At 39.8% G+C, this 14,649-nt stretch overlaps 1 pseudogene; it reads left to right on the top strand.

Moving 5' to 3' along the window:
• The first annotated feature begins 8,922 nt into the window (after positions 1 to 8,922).
• Positions 8,923 to 11,396, top strand: LOC101994946 (annotated as a pseudogene).
• The last annotated feature ends 3,253 nt before the right edge of the window (positions 11,397 to 14,649 follow it).

The following is a 14,649-nucleotide window of genomic DNA, read 5'->3' as shown; positions in this document are numbered from 1 at the left end:
TGAAGCCATTTAGCCCCAATAAACACCCAGAGGTCTACATTAATTATAAACTGGTTGGCCTATTATCTCAGGCTTCTTATAATTTTTATAACTTATATGAGCCCATAATTCTTGTCTGTGTTAGCTGTGTAGCTTGGTACCTCTCATCAGCGAGGCATTCTCATCTTGCTTCCTCTGTGTCTGGGTGATGACTGCAGACTAAGCTTTCTTCTTCCCAGAATTCTCCTGTTCTCATCACCCTGCCTCTGCCTCTTCTTCCTGCCTGGTCACCCTGCCTATACTTCCTGCTGGGCTACTGGCCAATCAGCATTTTATTAAAAATAATACAAGTGACAGGATAAAAGACCATCATTCCACAGCATTTTATTACTGATACAATTATTAAATCCCCCTTAAATTTTAGTAAGAACATTTTGTAGGTTTTTTTTTTTGAGACAGAGTTTCTCTGTGTAACAGTCCTGGCTGTCCTAGAACTCACTCTGTAGATCAGGCTGTCCTTGAACTCACAGAGATCTGCTTACCTCTGCCTCCCAAGTGCTGGGATTAAAGGCATGAGTTACCACCACTTGGCTCATCAAAATATTTTTAAAATAGAAAGCCTAAATGCTGTGGGATAATGCTCTTGAACCCTGTAAACGTTACTTGTATTGGTTTAATAAAACACTGATTGGCTAGTAGCTAGGCAGGAAGTACAGGTAGGGTGACCAGTCTAGGAGAACTCTGGGAAGAAGAAAGGTTCATGCAGTCACCATCCAGATGCAGAGGAAGCAAGATAAAAATGCTGCACTGAGAAAAGTTACAAAACCACATGGCTAAACATAGATAAAAATTGTGTGTTAATTTAAGCTGTAAGAGCTAGTTAATAATAAACCTGAGCTAATCAGTCAAACAGTTTATAATTAATATAAGCCTTTCTATGTTTCTTTGGGAATGAATGACTGTGGGACCAGGAGGGATAGAAACTTCCATCTACACCTAAATAAGTAAACATATAGTGACTCCTAAAGTAATTTGAGTCAGATACAAGATGTCAACACAGTGGAAGATAATTCACAGATTTGGTACTAGAAGCACCAAAACCACGGTGGCTGGAGAACATACTAAGAAACCAATGCATCAAAGCCATGGTGAATATCAATCAGTTCTATGCATTGGTTTTCAACACTGAGATAATACATTACTTCATTCTGGCTAGACACTAAGTCAAGAACATCAGGCCAAATAGTGGTGAGTGGGATTAATATTCAGAACTGCAAGGGACAGTGGTAAATAGTACTAGCATGCAGGAGTTTCTAGAATTAACCCCCAGTTCCACAATAAAAAGAAAAGAAAGTACTTCACCAAGCGTAGGGAGTTTATCTAACATTTCTATAGTGTCTCTAGGATGAATTTTCTATGTTAATTCATCACTAATTGTCATCTAAGTGTATAAATGAGCATAAACATCATCAACATTTCTCAAATAGAAGTAAAAATCAAAATAGAACGGGTATTAACTCATCTCCATTTGTCCTTTTATTAATAATGCTTAAAATCCCCGTTAGCTCTTGAATGTACACACATACAAAAAATTACAAGCGCCTAGAACATCCACCCACAGGTTTTATTGTTGTTTGAGAAAGGGTGAAGCTGTATAATCCAGGTTATCCTTGGCCTTGATCATGTGGATCCTCCTGCCTCAGCCACCCATTGCTTCCAGTTCTTATTTTTAATATATTTCTTTATTAATGTGTATGTGAGGTATGTGGAGCGTGTGTGTATATACCACAGTGTGAATGTAGAAGTCAAAGGACAGCATTCTCAGAGACAGTTTTCTCATCCTACCATGGTATGTTTGATAGTTTTATGTCAACTTGACACAAGAGAAAGTCATCTGAGAGAAATGAACCCCAGTTAAGAAATACCTCCATAAAGCAGGGCTGCAGACAAGTCTGAAGGGCTTTTTCTTAATTAGTGATTGATGTTGCAGGCCTAGTCTATTGTGGGTGGTGGCATCCCTGGGCAGCTCACCCTGGTGGTGAGGACAAGGGAAAGCTGACAGGCTGGCTAACCTTGCAATTACCCAGGCCCAGAAACAGGGTTATGAGTTGGCCTGCCCCAACATCCATCCCATCTGTGATCAGCTAGAGCACATGAAAGTGCTGGTCCTTGAGGCCAAAAGCTGCAGGATCTCCACAAAACTGGGCAACAACAGAATATCCAAGAGGAGTCCTAGTGAGGGCCCAGCATTAATAGTGTAGCAGAAGAAAGAGATCTCAAACCAGACCAATGACTTTTTGCAATGAATACTTGCAAGTAAAGATATATGAATAAGAGGAGTTACTACATGACTCACTGTGTCACACTACAGTTTCCATGATGAGATTAAATTTTCCTTCTTCTTTTTTTCTCTTAAAGTTTATTTTATTTTATTTTTGGGGGAAGGTTGCAAAGACAGAAGGTTGATATGAAGGGATGAGGGAATGAATGGGATCCATTGTAAAAGACACAAAAAATAAATAAAATGAAAATTAAAAAAAGCAGGCCAAGGCTGAGCAAACCATGTGGAGCAATCAGATAAAGAGTATCCCTACTTGACCTTTCCATTAGCTCCTGCCTCCAGGTTCATGCCCTGACTTCCTTCAGTGATGAAAAGTGATATTGAAATGTGAGCCAAATAAACTTTTTCCTCCCCAAGTTGCTTTTGGTCATGGTGTTTTATCACAGCAATAGTAACTCTAGGACAATTTGGTATCAAGACAGTTGGGCATTGCTGTGACAGACATGAATATGTTGTTTTTGGAAGGATTGTGGGAAGACTTGGGAACTCTGAGCTAGAAAAGTCATATTGAAAGCATCCAATAGCCTTTAGTGATGAAAGTCTTGGAGAGATCAGGAATACAAGGGACATACCTAAACATAATAAAGGCAATATATTGCAAGCCAACAGCCAACATCAAATTAAATGGAGAGAAACTCAAAGCAATTCCACTGAAATCAGGAACAAGACAAGGTTTTTCATTTTCTCCATATCTATTCAATATAATACTTGAAGTTTTAGCTAGAGTATTAAGGAAAATGAAAGAGATAAAGAGGACACAAATTGGAAAGGAAGAAGTCAAAATATTATTTGCAAATAATATGATAGTATACATAAGTGACCTTAAAAGTTCTAGAAGGGTAATTTTCAACAAAGTGGCTGGATACAAGATTAACTTACAAAAATCAGTAGTCTCTCCTATATACAAATGACAAATGGACTGAGAAAGAAATCAGGGAAACAAAACCCTTCATGATAACCTCAAATGATATAAAATATTTGGGGTGAAAGTGAAAGACTTGTCTAATAAATACTTAAAGACATTGAAGAAAGAAAATGACAAAATTATCTGAAGATGGAAAGATCTCCTATGCTCATGGAATGATAGGATTAATGTAGGAAAAATGGCCATCCTATCAAAAGCAATCTACATATTTAACACAATCCCCCTTAAAATTCCAACACAATTCTTAATAGATTTTGAAAGGATAATTATGAACTTCATATGGAAAAACAAAACAGGATAGCTAAAAGAATCCCAAACAGTAAAAGAACTACTAGAGAGCTCACCATTCCTGATTTCAAGCTGTATTACAGAGCCATAGTAATAAAAACCACATGGTATTGGCATATAGAAAGACACATTGGTCAATGAAATCAAATTGAAGACCCAGACAAATTCACACCCCTATGGACACCTGATTTTTAATAAAAAAAAAATCCAGAAATACATACTGGAAAAAAGAAGCCATCTTCAACAAATAATTCTGGTCAAACTGGACATCTGCATGTAGAAGCATGCAAATAGATCTTTACTTTTATAGGAGGCCCATTCTTCTTTTAAGGGAAACAGGGAAAGCAGGTGGAGAGAGAATGTAGGGGGAGTAGCTAGGAGTAGTGGAGGGAGGGGAAACAGTGGTCGGGATGAAGTGTATGATGGAAGACTCTATTAACAAAAGAGAAATACAATAAACTTTATAAAATGTAAAAAAAAAAAAGGAATGTTGAAAGCAGTGCTGATGATGGAGGCCTGGCTTCTGAAGTTTCAGAAGGAGAAAAAGATACTACCTGATCTTTTGTATGAAGGTTCTATAGTTCTGGTTAGCTGGAACTGAAGAATTGACTGTGATTAATGAGACCAGAACCATTAAAGTAAAACCTTTGCTTTTCTGGGAGAATAGATGCTGGTCAGCTGGGGCTGAAGAACCATCTGCGATGAACAAGAAAGCAACATCATTGAGGGGAAGTCTTGTGGGTAGTGTTTCCTCAGGGGCAGTGCCCAGAAGCTGTGTGCCAAAGGCAGTCAAGGTTCTACCTCGTGCTGGCAGCTGAACTTGATAGTGCCAGTCGTCCAGGTGATGACTGGTTTTGAAGGCATGAAGGGGTCATGGAGAGCATCTGAGGGTTGTTGGCATTGTGTGGTAGGGCTGGAGTCACTGAAGAGAGCTCAGGAAAGGTGAAGGTGCATCTCAGTTGCAGCAAAGGACCCCACCATTTTTGTAGATGCTGGTACCATGGGATAACCACCAAGAACATCAGGCAGCAGTGGAGCAGAGTCAGCTGAAGTCTAGAAGACAAGCTGTGTGTGCTGCAGAGCGTTGAGTAGGAGAAGTGACCCAAACCCTTGAAAGAGCCCAGGAGAATGACAGTTGATCCCAGACATAGACTATTGAGTTATTTACACAGTTGGAATTTAGTTTTTGCTTTGTTTGGTTTGTTTGGATTGTGGCTTTGCCCTGGTTCTTCCTTTTTGAAGTAAGAAATATTTAATTTTTTTTTACAAGAGTCCACTGTTGACTTTGTATTTGAAAATACACTTTGGACTTTCTTTAAGGAGAGTGAAATTTTGAAGTATTTGAATTAGTAACTGTAGGACATTTTTATTTATCTTTTTTCATTTTACGTAACAACCCTACGTCCACCTCCCCCCCCTTTTCTTCCCCCTCCCCTGCCTTCCCCTATCCCACCTCTCAACCACTCCTGGCGCGGGAAAATTGTCTGTATTCTGTCAATCATGTTTTAAATAAATGCTGATTGACCAGGCAGGAAGTATAGGCAGGTCAACCAGACAGGAAGTAGAGGTGGGGTGATGAGAACAGGAGAATGCTGGGAAGGAGGAAGCCCATTCCTCACCAGTCCTGCCCAGATCACCAAAGAAGCAAGATGTAACCTACCCTGCTGAGAAAGGTACTGAGCCATGTGGCTAACATAGATAAGAATAATGGGCTAATATAACTGATAAGAGCTAATAAGAAGCCTGAGCTAATGGGCCAATCAGTTTATAATCTTATGGAGACTTCTGTGTGATTTTTGGGGGCTTACCAGCTGTGGGAACTGGGCAGGACAGAAACCCCCACAAGCAGGTCCTCATGCTACACACTCCTCAGAGGGGGTAGGGCCTTTCTTAGGGAGTCAAGGAAGTCTGGCATGTCAAGTTGAGTCACGACTGAGCCCCTCCTTGCTGTATCAAGACTGAACAAGGTATCCCACCATAGGGAATGGGTTTCAAAAAGTCAGTTCACGCACCCTGGATAAGTCCTGGTTCAATTGCCAGTCCCCCCTCACAACTGTAGAATTTTAAGTTTGAAAATATTTTATATTGTGAGCCATCATGTGGGTACTTGCAATTAAACTCGGGTCCTTTACAAGAACAGTCAGTGTAAGTATTGTATTTTTTTTTTGCTTGAGAAGTGTATAGCAACATTGCATGGGGTGTATTCAATCACCTGGACCTCTGTTCCCTATGAAGCTGGCACAAGTATGTGTCCGCATCTTTCTCACTGAAGATTACTGCAGTGATGATTCTATCTTATCAGTCACTGAGTTTGGCCTTTGTGCCCCATGCACACTAAATCATGGACTGGGTACATAGGTATGTTTTTGTAATCTAATTTGCCTTCAAAATTGTGAACATGGGACCCGTTTGGCCAACAACTCAATTAGATATAACCCAACACCAGGACTTGAAGCTTCATTTGGTGACAAAAGATATCCAATGGGGGTTCTGTCTCATCCAGTATTTGGAAGTTTCATTTAGATTGCCTTCATATTTGTATATATTTTAGGAAGATTCTGCTGCGTTAGGCTTCCATACTACCTTTCAAATGGCCCCTAATTTCAGCTCTCTCTCCCTGCATTCCCTCCCTTGTCCTCTTCTCCCCTCCCCATCCTTGCTTGGTCCTCCCATTCCACTCCCTCTCATCCATCCGTAGCTATGTTTCCCAACAATCTATCTATAACCCTTGCAGTTACTTACTCTATACTTAACCTTTGTGGTTTTATAGATTGTAGCTTGATTATCAGTGACTTAACATCTAATATTCACATAAAAGCAAATGCATACCATATTTGTCTTTCTGAGTGTGTGTTACTCACTCGGAATGATTTTTTTCTAGTTCCATTCATTTGCCTGAAAATTCATGTAATTTTTAACAGCTGGGTAATACTCCATTGCGTGAATTACCACATTTTCTTTATCCATTCTTAAATTGAGGGACAGCTATATTGTTTCCAATTTCTGGCTATTATGAGTAGAGCAGCAGTGAACATAGTTGAATAAGGTCTCTGTGAAGGAAGAATCCTTTAGGTATATGCCAAAGAGTGGATCTGGAGGTAGATCAATTCCCTTTTTCCTGAAGAACCACCACACTCATTTCCTTAGTGGTTGTATAAGTTTGCACATCCTCACCAGCAGTGGAAGAGTGTTTCCTTGCTCCACATCTTCACCAACATGAGTCATCATTTCTGTTGTTGATCTTAAGCATTCAGAGCAGTTTAGATTTGCATTTTTCTGATGATTAAGGATATTGTGATACTAAACTTTTTTTTTTTTTTGGTTTTTCGAGACAGGGTTTCTCTGTGGTTTTGGAGCCTGTCCTGGAACTAGCTCTTGTAGACCAGGCTGGTCTCGAACTCACAGAGATCCACCTGCCTCTGCCTCCCGAGTGCTGGGATTAAAGGTGTGCGCCACCACCGCCCGGCTTTCTTTAAGTGTTTCTCAGTCATTTCAGTTTCCTCTTTTGAGAATTCTCTGTTTAGATCTTTACCCCATTTTAGATTGGATTATTTGTTTTCTTTATATCTCGTTTTTTGTTGTGATATGTGTGTGTGTGTGTGTGTGTGTGTGTGTGTGTGTGTACTGGATATTAGCCCTCTATTGGATATGTAGTTGGTAAAAACTGTTTTTTATTCTGTATGTTGCTGTATTGTGAGAATGATGGTGTCTTTTACCTTACAAAAACTTTTCAGCTTCATGAGGTCCTGTCAATTAATTGTTGATTTTAGCAAAGCCCGTGTCAACAGTGTTCTATTCAGAAAGTGGTCTCATGCACCATTGTTTTCAAAACTATCCCCCCCACTTTCTTTTCTACCAGGTTCAGTGTGTCTCATTTTATGTTGAGGTCTTAGATCCATTTAGAGTTGAGTTTTATGCAGGGTGAAAAGTATGAATCTATTTGTATTCTGCTTTTCTGGCTTCTTTATCAGAAAGGCAGTAAGGAAAATTGCCTTTTATTATATAGGAAACTTTTTAGATTAAAAAATAGAAATAGGACAGATTCACTTATGACTTGTCAGTGATTGTGATTTTGTTGTTGTTGTCGTTTTGTTACCAAGCAAGCACGTGAATGATTTTATTTTCTGTCAAGGCAATCCCTCAGTTACCATTCCTGATACTCCACATGCAATTTAAATGGTGTTTTAGTCAGGGCTTATTTCAACACTCCAATGTCTCAAATAGGTTTTCGAAGTGGCAATTCACTTGCTCTTTTCAGAAACGCTACCTTTCCTTTGAAGCTATTAATAAGATCAGAATCCACTGGGGGAATACGATGGAAGAGTAACCTGCTGAGATGCTAAGAATGGTTATTACTCATCACTAGGATCTGAGTTCATTTTACTTTCTCTCCCAGGAACATATTTCAAAATAGGGATGATGGAAAGACATTAAATGCAAAACATCTATGGGAAAATGTATATAAAACCTAGTTCATTTCTTGGGGAAATTGTTTAAAAGTCTATAAACAGGACATTATTTGCCAATGTCTGTTGTTTGCATTTGTCACCTCTACAGTTCCTAGGAAGGAAACATTAAAACATGATTACGGTATGAAGAATTAATGTATAAATAAGTGTGAAGAACTTAAAATACAATTATTCATCTTCATTGGTACATAATAATAATAGTATCTACATTTTACATGTAAAAGAAAAGGGACATTAGTGAGAGAAATGACTTACCCATGCCATATAGCCAGCAGTGTCTGGGTCAGATAGTTTCAGTAAACATGAACATAGTATATTATTTATAGACAAAATATGCCACTTGCTATGTTTAATAGGAAATCAGTAAACACAACAGAAGCAAAGGCTTCTAAAGTGCTTGGCCACTTGGTATTGTCCTTTACGCTGTTTGAAGAAGGCTGAACATCCTACGGGACATAAATGAGCCTTCACAGTTGAGGCATCAAGATGTTCTAGCTTAAAAGCCACTAGCCACATGAGTGAGGCCATACCAGATAATTCAGTTCAAATAGAGTATCCAGTGATTTTAGCAATTAGATGTGCTAGCCTCTACCAGAACTGCCTACGATAAATGATATTCTCAAGAGAAACAATGTGTGCCTACTGCTCTAAGCCATTAAGTCATGCAGTCGTCTATTTTTAAAACCTATGCCATGAGCGTATGTGAATTTTTCTTTCTTCCTCTGAAACATTGATATCTCTTGTTAGACACCACAGAAAGGCTACAGTTCCTCTTAGTTTTCAAGCTGAAAGATGGGATATTCATGACCCTAATAACTAAGTGCAAATGAGTATGCCATATGCAAGTGTAATTTATATTCACTTAGATATACTTAGTAAAAAGAGAGGAGTCGCTTTATTCATTTCTTAATGTGGGAAGAATGAAGTAAGTGATGCCATTTGTAGACAAATGGATGCAACTGGAGATAATCATGTTAAGCTAATTAAGCCAGCCTCAGAAAGACACATAGTGTGTGTTTTCTTTCATTTGCAGTCTCTGTGCTTTATACAGTTATGTAAAATCATTCATTAATAAATAAAAGGGAAGTATAAATAAATGAACAGAGCAAGGGGGAGGATAGTAAAGAGAGGGTAGAAATATTCTGGAGGATATGCTTAACATATAGTACATATCTATATGTAAATTTAAATGGTAGTCAGCCCACAGCAGTACCTGTATTGCCAAAATTATGCTTCAGAGTTAATGAGATTGCTCACCAGGTGAAGAAGCTTGTGGCCAAGCCTGGCAACCTAGGACCCTGATAATAGAAGGAAAGACCTTATACCTGAAAGAAGTTTTCCTCTGACTTCCACACGTGTACAGTCTCTCTCTCTCTCTCTCTCTCTCTCTCTCTCTCTCTCTCTCTCTCTCTCTCTCTCACACACACACACACACACACAGTAATACAAATATCCTTAAACACTACAGACATATAGTTGATCCAGGGAAACGGCAGGTACATGCCCCTGAGTGGGAAGGTTGATGGGTTTGGAGGAGCTAGAAGCTATCAGACTGTGACTGAATAGATTTGATCAAACGTGACAGAGAGGAATTTTATTTCACAAGAATAAAACTATGACTCTTAGAAAAAGTGAAGAAAATGGCTGAAAAAGTAAGCCAATCATGGAGGAAAGAAGCAATGACAGATGATTGTATCCATTTAGGAAACAAACCAGATATGGCTCCATTGATAGAAAGCATGCACCCAAACCTAAACCTGTTGCCAAAGCTGAGTTGTCAACAAGGATTAATTGAATAGAGGCAGAGGAAAAAACACGAGGAGCTAATAATTCGAAAAGTATATGGAAAGATAAATAACACAAATATTTTTTGACTGCTCTTTGCCAAGCATTTTTCATTGTCTTACTGCTTTACTCTATTGTTTCGTTTTCAAGACAGGATCTCATGTACCCAAAACTGGCCTGGAACTCACTATATAGCCAACAATAATCCGGAATTTGTGATACTCCTAATACCACCTCCCAAGTGATAGGGTTACAGGTGGGAGCCTTAATATCCTGTTTATGTATCACTGGGGATCTAACCCCAAGTATGGGCAAATACCACGAACTGAGCTATACTGCCAGCTCCTTTATCTTTACAGCAGCCCTAAAGGATTAACCATGTGTGGGGGAAGGGCTCTAGACAGTTAGAAAAGATGGCCAATCTCAATGAACAGTGAAGCCAGATTTTGACCTCAAGCCTGTGTGACAGGGTAATGGATTTGTGAGCAGTTTAAAGGAGGAAGGGTTAAGTGTGGCTTGAAAGCTATTCTATCACAAGCATTGGACAGCATAGGTGTGATACTCTACTACAAAAACAATGGGCTATCCGGGGCCTTGTTAGAAGGTAGGTAAACCAGTTGAAAATAATGCTATTAAACAACTGAAGATAAGATCTAAGTGAATGGATGCTTATCATTGTTTCAGAGAAGCTGTCTAATAATTTCATAAGCCATATAGAGGATATCTTTTTTTTTTCTGTACATGGTCAGAGAATCAGTATCTTCTACTTTGTAGGTGTGATAAGTTCGATCATAACTGTTCAACTGTGTTGCAACTATTCAACTTTGCCATTGTGGAAGGATAGCCACCATAAAGATCTCCAAATTGATGGGCAAGGTTGTATTCCAGTAAAACTCTTTATAAAAACTAAGTACAGCCATCTTGGTTCCGCATCTTCTGCACAAAACGCCTGGCCAAGCCACAGAAACGGTCCCCGCTACAGAGCAGGAGCTACCTCAGCCTCAGGCTGAGACAGGGTCAGGAACAGATTCTGACAGCGATGAATCAGTACCTTGAGGAACAAGACTCCACACAGACAGCCACACAAAAAGCCTAGCTGGAGGCAGCAGCTGAAATCCATGAAGAACCAGTCAGGCAAAGCAGAACAGAGCCGGAGTGAAAAGAAGGCACGGAAGGCTATGTCCAAACTGAGTCTTCGACAGGTTACAGGGGTTACTAGAGTCACTACCCAGAAATCTAAAGATATCCTCTTCGTCATCACCAAACCAGATGTCTACAAGAGCCCGGCTTCAGACACCTACATCGTATTTGGAGAAGCCATGATTGAAGATTTGTTTCTGCAAGCACAGTTAGAAGCTGTTGAGAAGTTCAAAGTTCAAGGTGAAGCTGTTTCAATCAAGAAAATACTCCGACTCCGACAGGAGAGGAGAGTGAGGAGGAAGAGGTTGATGAAGCAGGTATGGAAGTTAAGGACATAGAATTGGTCATGTCACAGACGAATGTGTCCAGAGCAAAGGCAGTGAGCCCTGAAAAACAACAGTAATGATATTGTAAATGCTATTATGGAATTAACAATGTAACTATTTGACAGTGAGGACACTCCCCTTCCCCTCCCCCCCTTTTGCTGTTTCAAAGGTGGAACTACAGCTTGATTTAAAATTTGTACTGTTTCTATCACTAATAAAGTTATGGCTTCTTGTTGGATGTAGTCAAAACAAAACAGAAAAAGAACTAAATATAAGGATGGATTTGATTTTCAGACAATAGTCTTGTTGACCTCAGACTTCGGTAACTATGTAAACTAGTAGCTCTTTTTTCTCTGAGTTTTTAGTAGTACTGGCTGTTCTAAAACTCAAAGTGTAGTCCAGGCTGGCCTCTAACTCACAGAGAATCCACTTACTTCTACTGGGAATAAAGCACTTACTACCACAACCAACGTGTGGATTTATTTTATTGATTTTATTGAGCTAAACATTTTTTCTCTGCTCCCCTCCCTTTCTCTCTCCACCCCTTCAACCCTCTCCCAAGGTCCCCATGCTCCCAATTTACTTAGGAGATCTTGTCTTTTTCTTCTTCCCATGTAGATTAGATCCATGTATGTCTCATTATTGTCTAGGTTCTCTGGGATTGTGATTTGTGGGCTGATTTTCTTTACTTTATGTTTAAAAACCACTTATGAGTGAGTACATATGATAATTGTCTTCCTGGGTCTGAGTTACCTTACTCATTAAGATGTTTTCTAGATCCATTCATTTGCCCGCAAATTTCAAGATGTCATTATTTTTTCTGCTGCGTAGGACTCCATTGTGTAAATGTACCACATTTTCCTTATTCATTCTTCAGTCGAAGGGCGTTTAGGTTTTCTGTAAAGCAAAGGACCCTGCCATTAAGACAAAAAGGCAACCTACTGACTGGGAGAAGATCTTCACCAACCCTGCAACAGACAAAGGTCTGATCTACAAAATTTACTGAAATTTTGATGGGCCAAAATTCACCAGATGGCTCCTGATATGAGACAGAAACTCTGAATGTTCCTTTTAACAACACACTTAATGGTGTTGTTTTGTTACAGGAAGCCCACGTTTGGACCAATTTCTGTAGGCGTAAGTCACAAACAATGCCACAGCAGTTTGGAATTATGATTAATAGGGTATTATTTATTTAAAGGGGAAAAAAACTTACAAATCACCGTCAGCCCTCTGTACAACCAGGAAGGGAGTCTAGTCGCCAGCCGAGCAGGAAGTGAAGAGAGCGAGAGAAGGAAGTGGCCGCTTTTTTAAAGGGAGAGAGACCACGCCCCAATGGGCTGGTATCTCAGCGGCTATAGGCTGGAGGAGCGGAAGGACCTCCCGCAACAAATTTCCTAACAAATGACGAATATAATCTGTAAGCTACAATTGTTTGTTTAATTTCCTTTAGATCAGGCATATGTATGGGTTCCCATGAATATTCTTTGACAAGCTTAGGGTACTTGGGGCCAGATACTTTTTCTCATGTTATTACCAGAAAGTCAGGCAGAACTCTGGGGAAGCTATCCTGGAGGCTTTTACATATTGATAAGGCTAAATTTTGTGTTTGTACCTTTTGTCCCTGGCTTGGGTTGGTCCAGCAAATGTCTTTAGCTCTGATCTACTCCCTTGGTGGTCCCAGACACAGATGTGCCCATACCTGCAGAGGTCCTGGCTCAGGCCTACTCCCTTGGACTTTCCAGACTCACACCTGGACCCACAGAGGTCTTGGCTCAGGCCCAGTTCCTTGGAGGTACCAGACTCATGCCCAAACCTGTAGAGGTCCTGGCTCAGGTCTATTCCCTCGGAGGTCCCAGTCTCATGTCGGACCCGCAGAGGTCTCTGACTCTGGCCCACTCCTTTGGCAGTTGTTTCCCTGTACCTGCTCCTGTGGAGTTCACTGTCTCAGGCCTGCTCTGGCCTAGGTTGCTGGCTCAGTCCTTTTTCCATAAATGTCCCTGGTCTGGATCTGTTCCTGTTTCTGTAGAGTTTGTTGTCTTAGGCCTGCTCCAGCCTAGATTGCTGGCTCAATCTTGCTACTGTGAAGCTTGCCATCTCAGGTCCTCTCTGGCCCAGGTTGATAGCTCAGTCCTGTGTCTGTAAATGTCCCTGGTCTGGATCTGCTCCTCCTCCTGTGGAGTTTGCTGTCTCGGGCCTGCTCCAGCCTGGGTTGCTGGATCAGTTCTGCTACTGTGGAGTTTGGCTCTCAGGCCTCTTCTGCCCTAGGTCACTGTCTCAGTCCTGTTTCGATAAATTCTCCTGGTCTAAATCTTCTCCTGCTCCTGTGGAGTTCACTGTCTCAGGCCTGCTCTGGCTTAGGTCGCTGGCTCAGTCCTGCTCCTGTGGAGTTAACATGTGAATTTTTAATACTATTTCTTAATTTTCATTTTCCTATGCTCCCTTTTAGACTCATGGCCTCTTTTTCTTTGTTATTATTTATATAAATATATTCCTAAATATATAATGCAACATTCTTAGTCCATATGTAATGTTACTTGTTTGTATATATTTTCAGGGATGACCATTTACTATTATATAAAAAAGAACTGGGCTTTTTGCCTACTTATAATTAAATAGTTTGATTTTTATTAAATATCATCTATAATATTTTGTTGGCATACACATTTGAGAAAGAAAAAAATCACCCTATAGTTTTTTGATATATCTTGACTTTACTCCTTAGGAATATCCACATAAATACCATTTATGAATTAAAGTTATTGATATATGCTTACAAGATTGACTATATTATAGACTAGTACTGATAAGCTTTAAACAATTGGACACTAAGCAGATTCACACACTAAAAAGCTGTAATTGAAATAAGAAGAGTTCAAGATTTGGTTCTTTGTGATTGTGTGTGTATGTTGACTCACTGATATAAATTATATGATGATTAATTACTTTGGCTTATTTAGCTTGATGCTGTTTGAATTTGACAATAAAGTAATAGCACCAAGCTAAACATGTCTGTGGCTCCCTAAAGGCTTTTAGTCTAACAACTAAGGATACAGTTGTCTTCAGTCTGTCTTCAAATGGTAGGATGTTTAAATTAGGAAATAAAAAGGAATTTGCCATCTTCAAACTTGTCTTAGGATTTCTATGGCTATGAAGAGACTTATAACTCTTGTGAAGGAACTCTTATGAAGGAAAACATTTAATCAGGGCTGGCTTACAGTTCAGAGGTTTAGTTTATCATTGTCATGGTAGGAAGTACGGCAGTGCACAAGCAGACATGATGCTGGAGAGGTAGTGGAGAGGTATACATCTGAATTGGAAGGCAGCAGGAAGAGTTGCTGTGGATTATGCTCAATAATAAAGATGATTGGCTGATAGCCAAGCAGAAAGAGACTG

The sequence above is a fragment of the Microtus ochrogaster genome, unplaced genomic scaffold, assembly GCF_000317375.1.
Source record: "Microtus ochrogaster isolate Prairie Vole_2 unplaced genomic scaffold, MicOch1.0 UNK58, whole genome shotgun sequence".
In the NCBI taxonomy this organism is placed as follows: domain Eukaryota; kingdom Metazoa; phylum Chordata; class Mammalia; order Rodentia; family Cricetidae; genus Microtus; species Microtus ochrogaster.
The sequence above is the reverse complement of the archived record's forward strand: the minus strand, read 5'-3'. Positions and strand labels throughout refer to the sequence as shown.